Genomic DNA, 13,874 nt, shown 5'->3' on the forward strand with positions numbered 1-13,874 from the left:
CGCTGTTCTTACAGATCCTCTTCCTCCCTCAGAGGCGACGATTGCTGCGACGATTCTCTGCCTCCATCCGCGCAACTCATGCGCTTGAGGCGCTTGAGAAAATCCTCTACCTGTTGCGGCTTGGCAAAAAAATGTTGTTTTCCCTGATGAGTTACTCTGAGCCGCGCAGGATACAATAACACATAATCTATTTGTGCTTTCCGCAGCTTGCCCTTCACATCCACAAATTTGCGCCGTTCCTCCTGAACTAGCGGCGTGAAATCCAGGTAGATGGAGAACGCATTCCCATCATACGTCAGATTCTGTTTGCTTCATGCAACTCTCAAAGCCACATCCCAGTCTCTGTAGTTCAATAGTCGTGCTATAAATGGCCTCGGGCTGCTGCCAGGTGGAGGTCGCGGCCCCAGAGATTGGTGAGCCCGTTCTACAAAAAACTGATTGGAAAAGGACTCAGCTCCAATGGCAGTTAACAGTAGCTTCTCAACATACTCTTCCATTTTCCCTGTATTGGTCGACTCGGGAATACCAATTATGTGTATATTGTTGCGCCTACTGCGCGCTTCTAAGTCCTCATTCTTTGCGGCGATAATCTTTAGAAGCTTGTCCATTTGGGCTAACTGTGTTGTGTGGCTGGTCGTCGCGTCTTCTGTGTCCGAGATATGTCGTTCTACTTCCTTTATATGGTCGTCGTGTCCCTCCAACTTGTGGGCTATAGCATCCATACGTGTCGACATTCTGTCCACTTTGTCCACTATGGTGGCAAAACCCTGCCTAACCTCCTGCAGTATACTCTGAACGTCAGCGTCGTGTGGCATCGCCCCCCCTTGAGCTTCAGCCCTTTTGTCTGCGTCCCGATCATCCGGTGAGGCCCGGGGGACCCTCTTTGCGGCTTTAAAATTCAGTTTTGGCTGTCTGGCATCCGATTTGCCCATGGCAGTGGTAGTATAGGGGGCGCCCTCAAATTGTTCATGTATACCTTTCCTTTCCGGAGTGGCCCGGTAGTGATTACTTCTATGACCCACACCTGTGCTAACCAGCGCCAGAAAGCACAATCAGGTACAACAGCGGGGTCACCGTCTCACCACCCCCGCAGCGACAGTCTAGGTAGCACAGTGTTCCACACGCACCTCCCTCACCGTTCAATGCCAGTGGTACAATTATGCCAGTCCCCCCGGACCCCACATCTCAAGTCCTGTTGGGCCAATGTGTGCTGATGTACAATTGGGGCCAAAGAAGCAGTTCTGACACTCGACATGGGGAGGCTGCCCCGCCGCCTGTGGCCCTATGTGTAGTCTTGCCAATGAACAGCCAGATGCCACTGGCCCAGGCGCCCCTGAAATACCCAGCGTGCCCTGGGGGGGGGGGGAAAGAACTCCTGGTGTCGTGGGCCTCACCTCTTAGAGTCTTGTGGGCCCCAGACTTATCTTCACTCCGTCCAGAATCCACACAGCCACAATCTTTTATTGATAGGCAGAGTCTGTGTCACTTATCATATGGCTGAAGCCGCCTGCGCACCCCTCCACCCAGGGAAGACCACAGTGCCACGCCGCCCAGGCAGATGTCCACGAGCGCTGAGCTTGCCGCACTCCCACCTCTGCTCAAGCCGCTATTGGGAACCAGACCAGTACTGAATGCCGCACCGCAGCGGCAAGCATTCCTCCTCCGCAGTCCGTATCCGTATTCAAGGTGCAGCGCAATCCCCGGTAGACCGGAGCTCCCGCCAGCGATAAGCTACGCCACAGCAGGAAGGCGCAAAGGTGCCTGCAGCGTACACCGGCCGCCCGGGCACCGAGACTGGCAAGGCCCACGGCACCCCTCCGGGCTCCGCCTCCGCTCTCAGCCGCCACCAGCAATGTTCGCCGCCACCCGACCAACTACACTCAACGCGGCACGGGTCGATGCTGTCCCCGCGATGCCGCATCAATCAGAGGCTCCCGCCACCAGGTAAGCTGTTGTGCACAGTGCTATGTCCCCGCTCAGCGGTCACCAAGTGCTCTCCTCGCCGCCACCTGGACCGCGCCTCTGGGCCTGGTCTCCCCGTGTGCAGCAGCGGACTCTCGTAGCAGCTGAGGCCGCCCTGGGTCACCTCACCGCTCTGCCGTCACTCTTGGTCGCACTTGCGTGGGGCCAGAACAGGCGCGATATTTGTCCAAAATCGGCGCAATTCACAGCGAGTCAGCAGACAGTTGAGACGCAGTAAAACACACCGCTTCCAAACAGGGGGGTGACCGGATATGCAGGATATATGAAGGATTAATGCATCGGGCTGCCGGATCCTCACATTTGTGCGGCCATCTTGCGTGTGCGCCCCCAGCGCCCCCCTTCAATGGCTACAACTTCTGTCCACAGTCTATGAAATGAAAATCGGTTTCAACATCCAATAGGGCTTATGCCATTTGCTACTGCTCGAGCCCTACTCCTGTAATTCTTTATGTAGTTGAGGAGACTCAGATTATAAACTTCACTCCCCTTCATGTATCATAACTACTGCACGGATAACAGGTCATCTAGACCAGCCAAAGTCCCCTCTGTGATTCTTGACAGCTGTGTCAGTTCTATGGCTTTAACTTTTACTATCACATAAATAACCATAGTATGGTAATAACAATTAATTCCTTCCTGAGTGGACACTCGCATGCTGTTTACATGTTGAATAATAGTAGTTTCACAGGAACTTCCTTTTAGATAAGGAAGGACAACATTTCGACCGGACATGCCAACTTCCATGTTGTTTGCCTGGGTTTTCAATATATTTAGATTTTTAGTATGTCTCTTGATATTGTCAGATATTCTTTAAAGAACGCTACCGCTTCCATCATGCTGCACTCTACACAGTTAGAGTTCATTGAGGGGATCATCTAGTGACATGATTCTAAATTTCTTCCGCAATGACCCTATTCATCACCTAATGCACTGCCTATGGTCTCTTCAGTCATATGTGATTACAATTAATTTTCCTTTTTTGACAAAACATTCACAACAGAGTCCAATAGTAAGAAAGTGTCTTCTTCAGATACTCTCTGGTACCGAAGCAATGAAATGTCTCTTCTCCGTCACCAAATAATGTGATCATGTGTGAACCCCATGAACATTGGAAATCTAAAAAAACATTTGCCATGTGATCATGTAGGCCTCAGCAAATCTCTAGCAACTCAAAGTCATTCAGGATCCCACTCCGGATAATGAAGTCCCTGGCACTCATCCCTACATCATTCATTAGGGGTCCACTTCTGTATCCAACATACAGTTGAAATTCTTTCATCATATCATGTTATCCATGTCCTAACAAACAAAAAAAGAGTAGAACCAGAACTTAATTTGCAAAAGAATACAAGCTGGTGACCAAAGTTTTGCTTGGAAGAGCGCTATTTGTGCTATCAAGGGTGTGCTGAAAACCAAGACTAAATAGTCTTGATTCTTTCTAAAGCCGCTTTCTTCCACCAACATACACTCCCTACCTCATTATCAGAATCTTGCAGGTTCTTTTTTATCTCTGCTTTTTTCATTTGTAACTGTTTTTCTGTCTTTCTTCTTTTCCTCTTTTGGGATTTTTCTCTCTCTTCTTCCGGCTCAAAGTCTGTTGAGGAAAAGTAAGCGCTGGCCCCCAGGAAAAAGTGCAGGTGGGCCCCACTTGCAACCAATGGCTCAAATTAAGCACTGACTACAACTTCTCTTCTCTACATGCATTACATGCTAACAAACTTCTACTTCTGCCTCCTGTGTTCTGAACCTTACTAGAGTTTCTTCTCTTCAGCTTAAATTTGTTTTAAAATGATCACTTGGAGCAGCGTCATTTGGACCCCACTCTTCAAATAATCTCTATTCATATGTTACGATATGTAATTCATGTATTTAATGAGTGCCTTGACTCATTAACTCATGTGTTTCACATTTATATATTATCGTAGATAACTTTACATGCACATTTAGAAATGACACTGTAGTCTATTTGAGTGAATAAAGATTATGTATTTACACTTATTGGATATTTCACATTATAATGATGACAGCTTGCTTTCCGGTTGTTAATGACGTTCTAATATCCTTCCATTTTGACCCTAGAGCTAACTTAGCTTGACATTAGGCCGTAGCAGAGTGCTACTGTTTTTGAGACTATGTACTGTTTATTTTCTTCTTTGCAGGTGTGTTATCAAGTCCGTGGTTCAGCTAGAGAAAGGCTCATTATTTTGTATGTGAGTGAGGTATGGAGATAAAAAGTTGCCAGCAGCTGCAGAGAAATGAAGATTAAAGGAGTCTCCTGTACCTGGTGTGTCAGAAAGGTTCATCACTCACGGACCAGGAAATGGAAAACTAATTGTGATGGGATCGGAATTTGGGGGAGTTGACTGCTCCTGGCAAATGCTGCAAATGGATTGGTTCTGAGCTGTAAGAGTGAGATATGGATGTTCTGGGACTTTGTATTGTGTTTTTTTAATTACTGTTCCATAGTTGTTAGGAATGAGATCCATTCCTGACTTCAAAGAGAGCAGATCTCTTCATCCTTTTCTGATTATCCCAAGTGCGAGGTTTCATAATAAAACGTTTTTTATTTTCTGAACTTCTACTGAAGTTCCATGATGCTGATTCCTTCCTTTTCCCCCTTAGAAACTCCCCTTTGTGCTTTAATGTCTTGATTTAGTCAGAGCTAGTTTCTTTATAGAACAATCAATCTGGAAAATTAGGATTCTTTACATATTGGTTATTTGCATTGTGTACTTTATAATATCTTGTTTCAGGGTGCATGAGTGCATTACATTCTTGCCTATGATGATATATTTTATGAATATTTTTTTTAATATAAAGAAATATAAATCTTCATGGCTGTATACCATCCTCCACGTTGTTATTATAGAATTGTATTTGTTTGTTGAAATGTGAATGCCCTCTCAATGTTAGCTGTCCAGCAATGCTTCAAGTCAACTATCCAAGGTCCCTACAACCAGTGAAGGATTGAAAGTACATGGAGGCCCCCCCCCTCTGTGGACTCATTCAGGAGCTCTCAGGCTAGGGTACTTGCAGGGGCTGGGGGGGCCTTTGTTACGCCACTGATACTAAGAGATTGAGGTTTAGAAACACACCGCTTCATCACCCACTTTTCCCATTAACTGCTACTTTATTAACCAAAAAACGCGGTGCACTGCTTCAAATATGCCTGCCGTTGTACTTCAAGTTTTATGAGTGTGGTTTTATCTCTGATCATCTCACTCTTCGTACATCAGAATGCACCCTTTTGTTCTACTTGACTGCTGAAAATGAATACGAGGAACCTAAATCTAATACTATATTCATGAAATGATCACTAATGAAAGATATTGCCATTATTTTTATAATCGCCATTATTTTTATAATCACTACCATGATTCTGCTACCTTCCCAATGTCACTTAGTCCACATTCAGCTTCATTACAATTATCTTATACAAATCTACAAATGATTCATACTTTATTTTTGGCACACTCTAAATGGGGCTTGTAAACCACACGTGATATTCAAACTGTTTTGAGTGTGAAAATCTTTTGCCATTTTAGTTTCTTGAAAAGTTACCATTCAACATGCATATGAAGCAACCATTCTTTAAACCAGATTTCCCATCACTAACTTCTGTATTGCCTCCTTCATTCTCTCTCTAACACACATTACTTCAATTGGATAGGATTCATAGTTTTTTCTTTTTCTCCATTACCTTCCATTTTATGTCTCCACTTTGGCCCACTTTAATACAGGCCTCATTTAGAATTTGGTAGAAAGGTTATTCCACCACAATCATCTCGTACAAGAGCATTATAGTTTATGGCACATACAACACAGTTGAACGGCTATTCTCCATGTTTTGATACAGCGTCTTATCCGTCAAACTCTAAATAGGGCCCAACGTTTCTTAACCCACATTCCCAACATTTTCACTCATTGGACAAATTATTTTATATGCTGCATTCAATGAGGCTTCAAAGACTGCAGTGGTAGGTATTGATAAAGCAATACATTTTCCTAAATATTTAGTCTGCTCCAGCTTGCGTCTGGAGATTTCGATGCATTTTGCATGTGACGGTACCAGAGATATCTTGATTCATAAACAATTTTTTCATGTTAAAACTACAAATATTAGTGGGGGGTCTCTAGAGTGCCATCAACCAAGATGGCTGTTTGAAAAAGAAGCTCTATCCTGGCAGCACCCAATCCTACAACATTATATGGAATCCCCACACCATCTTTACACCATCACAATGATTCCGAAAGAGGGACCTCTGCTACATCTGTGGAGCACTGTATCTAGAGGGAAATTACATGCAAGGCAGCTGCAGCCAAGGCCCAGCGAATTTGCCTGGTGGGAAAGGAGCTACTACATGCGTGATCCAACCATAACCTAACCAAGGGGGTGGTGTGATCTGACTGAATGGACAGTGGTGAGGGTCGAGGGCAGAGATAGTGGCACCTGATGTACCGCCTGGTGGAAAGGTCTGTTAGGCAGCTGGGTGGGCATGGCTCAGCCCTGGTAGGAAGTGTGCAAGCTTGGTGCACATACCCCTGAAGCAGTGCTTGGAGAGGAGAGTGGGTCATGTGGCTAGTGCAGTCTTGAAGGCCAGATTGATGATTGCCCTTGCCTGTCTTCGCTGATGGGCAGGTGCTCCGCTGCAAGAAGCCTTCTTGCAGTAATGTTTTGGGTGATTACATTGGGCCTTTTGATCTTCTTCAGGCACATAGAAAGGACTAAAATACAGAATGGTCTGGGGAGGCATTAGAGAGAGGGTTAATGAGTCCTGCAGTCTGACACGGACGAGCCAATTCGGTCGCTGTCACTCTTTACAAAGTTGAGCACCCATATAGATGAGTAAGCCGGACAAAAAGCAGGCCAAATTGTCTTTCGAGTGGAGGAAATCTCAAAACACGTGCTCGGAGCATGAGGGAGAGTAATTGAATCAACACAGGCTGAACATGACCTTACAGAAGACACAGATGTTATAAGCCTTCTATTTAATATGAAACAGAGCTTCATCAATGCTAAGATTTACTTCCTAACTCTTTGTATAGACAAGATGAATGACAGAATGGACAAATGTGTAGAGTACCTGTATATGTTGGAAAACAGTATCTCAGAAAGTGAGGATGAGTCCAAAAACTAAGATTTAGAATTACAGCCACATCTCAACAAGCTACAAATAATAGGAATACAAGGCTGCCAACAAAGGTCCTATTCCGCAATATGTCAAATCACTACTGAAATCACTGTTTGTGTGAGATCATTTCTCCGATATGCTGGTGGTAGAGAGGGCGCATCGGACCTAGGCCATCACATTGGGATGTAGCCTTGAGGATGGCTCAGGAGCTTTATCACATAAGGGAATGAACATTTTGCTGTTTCTCAATTTCACTGCTGCTGCTAAGGAAGGAGGCACTTATACCCTTTCTCTCTGTTAAAAAGAAGATGACACAACTGGGTATGGACTATGCTATGCTCTATCCTGCAAAGTTCAAAGTCAAGCATAAGAACAGATATCTATTTTCATGGATTTTAAAGCAGAAATTGTATTTTTCCAGACACATGCCAAGAAGCCCCTTGCACGTACAAGAAGAGGACTAATGAGACTCATCTCCAAACTCTAAAGAAAACAACGGCTTAGATCTATTTTAAGGACACTGTTTCATTATCCAGACACCTGGTAGTTGAGATGTAGAGAAAAGCTATGGTAAAGACAGCAGGGGTCTGATTAGAGGTTTGAGATCAAATATGTGCACTAAGTAACACATTAACATTCACTATTATGGGCATATGTCTAGTTAAAGCTGTTGTGCAGATTTTTGAGTGGTCACTTCTGTGGAGAACATCAAGGGAGTATATATAATGCAATGAGATGCTGTGGCTGGGAAATATTTGTGACTCTATCTTTTTGTTCAAATAGTATGCCTCTAGGATAATGCCAATTTAAGTTTCTATACTCTATAGTTATGGTTGGGGACATAGCACTTGATTGGGGATATGAACAGTTACACCGAAAGTTTGGATTGTCATTCTAGTATTATGAACTCACTGTGCCCCAGTATAGGCCTAGATAGTTACATGACCTTTTACCTACATCTGTCCTACCATTGTTCTACATAACAGGTCTGGCCCTGACCTTTTACGTAGTTAGGTGCTACATGACTGTCATGTAGTTTACCTCAGAAAACTAGCCTAATTCATTATGCATGAGAATCCTCAGTATCACAGCAGGATTACAATCTTCTGCATAATAATTCTGTATTGGGGCCACTTTTATCGTCATCCTTGCCCGACATGCCCACAATATACTTCTAGGTAGAACCCCTAAGGGTACCTTCTGGGTATATAAGCGCTACATCTTCATTGGGCAGATAAGAGGAGAAACAGACTTCCATGCTGACATACTGACGCGAGACGCTGAGGTTCCTGCACGCAGACACTCCAGCATGCAGTGATCTGACGTCCCTCGTGTGGTGTCCTTCTTGAGACCAAGATGGGGTCCTTCACTCTCCCACATCAGGTAATGGGGTTGGCTTATTCCTAAGGGGATTCTTGGCTATACACCTACATACATGCTAGGTACTCTTTGGTACATCTAGTTAGGGCTTGCATCATAGAAGTATGCATATTTACTGTTATGTTTACATATGCCTGCATATAGTCATTGTTTTTAGCATTGTGCTAGAATTCTTCCTCTTCTCTACTCTGTTGGTGCTTCTTAACTGTATATACCTGTTTCTGTCTCATGGTAGTTGCAGCACACATATTATATACTAGAATGACGCTGGTTCAATAAATACTTATTGAAAACATCCCGACCGTTCGTTCTGTGTATCTCTCTGAAACAAAGGGAGCACGAGAGACTGAGCGAAAATTACCAGACTGCTCAATGATCCCTGAGGGGTCAGGGTTGTCATGTTCAATAGTTGCCAGAAGCTATTTGCTCCTTCATAAGAGCATAGTAGCACTGTGAGCTAGCTGGACCAACAGACTAACTATCCTCTGTGGGTGTCTGGAATTAGTCTGGACCCCAATCCCTTAGTTTATGTTGTCTAAACGTACAGATCCTAAATAGATTTGTAGGAACTACACAACATGGCACCCAGCATGGGTTTGGTTCATATTTAATGGTCAAATCTGAATAGTTCAGTCGATTAGAGACCCCTACTCATATTTACCCAGAGACGTCCGGCATGGGAAGGAAAAAATCTGCCACAACTAAGTAGGCATATTCTATGTATTGGCTGTAGGTTTATCCAAGCTTGAAGGTTTGTAGTTCCCTACATTGTGCATAAAACCTTATCTCATTTTCATTGAACTCTTTCAACAATGTCTGTCGAAGAGAATGCTGCGTCAGCATCACATGTGAATGCAGTGGGGGATGGGGACCAGGAAGGTGCTTAAAACATTTCAGAGAATGTCATAAATGCACTTACTTTAAAACTAGCAGTTTGGAGTCTCAGCTTTAGGTGGGACTGTATCATTTGTGATTGAGGCACACAAGTCATTCAGGAAAGAGGTTTTGTATTCATGAGTTAAATTCCCTTTCAGATGCACACACACAAATACATTACATTTTTACACCCCAGATGAGACAGCGGAAGAATATTGTCCACACAAGGACATTGAAGTTCTGCTCAGTTACCAGGAGCATATAAAGGCGCCCTCCCACACAATAAAGTGAGACTTGGTTTGCTCTGCAGAGACAGAGTGACTAAGAAGGTCCTAGCGGCTTACACACCACATCCAGACACTGACACATTACCAATAGCAGACTTACACCCACTTCACAAAGAAATAATAAAACTATACAGAAATCTAAAACACTTCGTTATGAGAACACTTATGCTTCAACCGACTAAAAGTATCCAAGCAGGTCAACTACAAGGAACTGCAGCTAAAATTACCCCACAAACTCTGAAAACTGAATGCGCTTATGGGAACAATGCTCACTAATCATGAGCAAATGCCATTCTGGATAGCACAAAACATATCACAATTAGAGGCAGTGTTTCCACAGACAGGATCACAAGAAAAAAAACAGAATACTGACAATATGCTAACCAATGGGAATAGCTCCCCCGATAGAGCATTGTACCACTTGGGGTACAGTTTTCACTGCCATCTATACCAGAACTCTTCGTATCCTTTCAATAGAAGTGATAACAGAAGTATTAAGATAAATACAGAATGATTATGGATCAAAACTGCCCTGAACTTGTGGATGAAATGATTAGGCAATTTTTCCCAGGTATGCACAATTATGTTTGCAAACATAAAAGTGGAGGCATCAACTGTGGCTATATGCCAACGCCTGAGGGAATGCACTCCTGCACAGCGGGAGCAAGAATAACCATAAATTATCAAAGATACATACGCCTCATTAGGTAGAGATAATTTGGGAGCAAGAGCTATAAAACCACAATTAATGGTTTGTCCTGAAAAGGATAATTCCAAGCAAGTACTCAAATCTTCAGAAATGAAATGGGATAATAAACAACAAAAAATAAACAGTAGAGATCACAATCAGGGTTTGGGTCTCCTCAGCAGGAGCCTTCAAAAAGGAGGTATCACCTTAGAAATCGTAATAATATTAAAAAACCTGACAGGTATCAGGATACTAATACACATCCCTCTTATTCCTTTCAGGGTTCATCAAAAAACTCAGAGAGGGAAGGACGGTTAGAATACAGATCAGAAGAATGAACAAAGTCAAGAGACACACAACACAGTTCAGACTTTAATATAAAAAAAGAAGATAAACCAAAATCAAAAGCTCAATTTAAGAAGAAGAAAGAAGCAGAACTGAAAATAAAAAATGCCCGGGCTACTAAGGGTTCAGCTTCTGAATGGGGAATGGGTTCTGATGCTGCTAGACAGTGGAGCAAAAGTAACAATAGCTCACAAGAACCTGATGAAATTTCTGGTAACTGCAGTGTTTCATGAACATATCACTTTCGAAACACCTGAAACTAGGGTAAGTGTCCCACACCAGTTACACGAAATAACACTCAATATGGAAGGGGACATACCTAGGAAGGTTAAAGGTCTCTTTTGGGAGTACCTGTCCTTTGGATACAACATTCTTTTAGCTGAAAAGGATTGGCCGCCTGAGTTTGTTATGGATTGCCAAAAAGGAGAAACTGTACTTTGCCAGATTTCTCTGACCGCTTTCCAGAATCACTCACATGCGCAGGAGGGGGTGGTAGCACTAGCTCCTGCATTATACCGCAATCATGCAGGGTGGGATGCTGAGTCACTTCTCCATGTAATCCCAGTAAAAACTACTCCAACTCCACAGAGATAGTACCTAATAAAACATGACGCCAAAAAACAAGTCAGGGAGATCTTAGATCAACTTGAATACGAAGGTGTAATAGAGAATTTCACCTCTTCAATGTATAATCCTTTGTTTCCCATAATGAAACCCAATAATTCATATCGTCTAGTTTTGGACTACAGGCATTTGCACAAGGAAATTTGCAGTACAAAAGACACACAGTGATGCATTAAAGAACAACATTGTGTGGAAAAAATACAAAACAACACTAGATATCTCAAATGGATTCTTCTGCCAGAACATAGCACATGAAAGCCAATATTTGACAGCATTTTTAGCCCTAGGCTCTCAACGTCAATTCTGTTGACTGCCCCAAGGGTATAAGAATAGCCCCAGGCTGTTCTCAGAAAGAGTAACAGATTTTCTTCAAACGTTTGATGAGGAGACATTGTCCTATGTAGATAATATCGATCTGACGGACAATATATTATTGGATCCTATGACTAGAGTGAACAACATAATTCTGGGGTTTGCCTCTGAGGGCTACAAATTTAAATTTAGAAAATCAAAAATTACCCACCTCAGTGTCCAATTTTTGGGCTATAAGCTCTCAAGTGAAGGGAAAAGCCTTGCAGCTAACTTTCCAGAAAAGTGTGTGCTGCTCCAACCTCCAAACACTTACAATCCATTTTAGGATTCCTACATTTTGGCAGAACATACATTTTTGATTATGCAGAAAAGGTGAAACCATTCTACAGTATAATCAGACCTGATTTCTCTGTTCAACATTGGACACAGGAACATACAGAAATACTTTGTTCCCTACAAGCTGACATGATAGCTTCAAAACACTTACGCACACGTGTAAACACTATGAATTTGTTGATCCATGTAATAGTGGGTCAATTAGGGTACACTAACTTCACCTTAAATGAAGGGTAAACGTTATCCATTTTATACAAAACACATTTGTACGCAAACACTGAAATGCGTTTTGCATCTACTGAAAAAATATTGACAGCAGTACAGACTGCTGTAGTGAGAGAAAGATCACTGGCTATGGGGAAATGAATTATTGTCGTGACTGCTGTGCAAACCTTAAAAGCTGTTACAAAATAGCATTCCTAATGCTAAAGCATTACATCCGTGATGGATACAATGTGCTAATTCTCTCACTGCAACAGATGTTGACTACAACTTTGATCCTACATTAAAAACACAAGCATTTCTGCAGTACGAACAAGAATATCCTCTCCCTAATGAAAAAATGCCTATAGATCATTATGAATATATAATTTACACTGATGGTTCAGCACAGCCTGCCATAGGAAGTGACCAACAATATGGCACAGCATGTGCGATTGTAAAGGGTCGTATGTGGGACGGCAATTTCCATCCTGGCAATATGCAGATGCAGTCTCTAGGAGTTTGCACGGCTCAGCTGGCAGAACTAAATGCCTTAGTACTTGCACTAAAAAATACGGATCGAGAATTCCCTGAGCTTATAGTGTGCAATTTCTATTACTGTGTCCAGTCATATAATGAATATCTTCACTATTGGGGCCAAAATGGATTTAAAGATTCAAAAGATTGCACAATAAAGCTTAAAATGTTATGAGAACAAGTGGCAGAGCTGTAAAAACTCTTGCTGAGGGCTCAAGTGATCCATACGCTGAGTCATCAACATGCTCGCTTGCACATTGAAGAGAATTCATTGGCTGATGAAGCCGCCAATGCGACATTGCAAACTGCTGCTGTAGCTGCAATCACTTGTTCTTGCACCAGGGTAGATGGACAGATAATGGTAACTGTCATCGCTTCACTCAAGAACAGCACAGCCGTGCCAAAAGGTTTTCCACTCAAATACTCCTACAAGTTAAATGCACAAAATATTCCATATGCTCAAACTCCAGGAGTGGGGGATAGAGTAATAGCAAATGTGTATTGTTGATTAGATTTATTACTAGCTGCCCACAAGGGTCTGGGCTGAGCGCACGCAGGTATCACTGCGACAATTTGGTTACTGAAACAACGTTATTAGTGGCCAGGTTTTACCAAACAGACAAAAGCATTTGTCCTTAAGTGCGACATTTCTCAACAGATGAAGTGTTCCACAGTAGCACGTCCACTACAAACACCATTACTGATCTCAGACAGCACTCGCATGTATCTATTTGTACCACTGCGGCCCCTTACAATCTGATGGAGCTTGCAAGTACATCTTGGTGGCCGTGGGTTCATGTTCCAGATTCCTATAGCGCTCCGCTGACGCCCGAACTGTTATAAAAGATTTGCAAGTCTTAATAGGGACACACGCAACTTGCACATTACACTCTGATGGTGGCCCTGTGTTCATCTCTCGGTTTTGCAAGGAAGCCATGGGAGATTTGGGTGTGGTATTCCTCTCCAAATTATCCAGAGGGAAATTTGATTGTGGAAAGGAAAAACAGGGACTTAAAGCAATCCTTAAGAGCAAGGGTACGAGGCTTGGTTGGCAGTTGGATCAATCACCTATATGGGGTCCTGAGGGCACTTAATAACATGCCAAGAAGCTGCCTAGGAGCCCGTACACCATACAAGGTCCTGTTTGGGTCAAGAATGTGGGTACCCGATCTC

Source organism: Triturus cristatus, chromosome 2_2, assembly GCF_964204655.1.
Source record: "Triturus cristatus chromosome 2_2, aTriCri1.1, whole genome shotgun sequence".
Taxonomy (NCBI): Eukaryota; Metazoa; Chordata; class Amphibia; order Caudata; family Salamandridae; genus Triturus; species Triturus cristatus.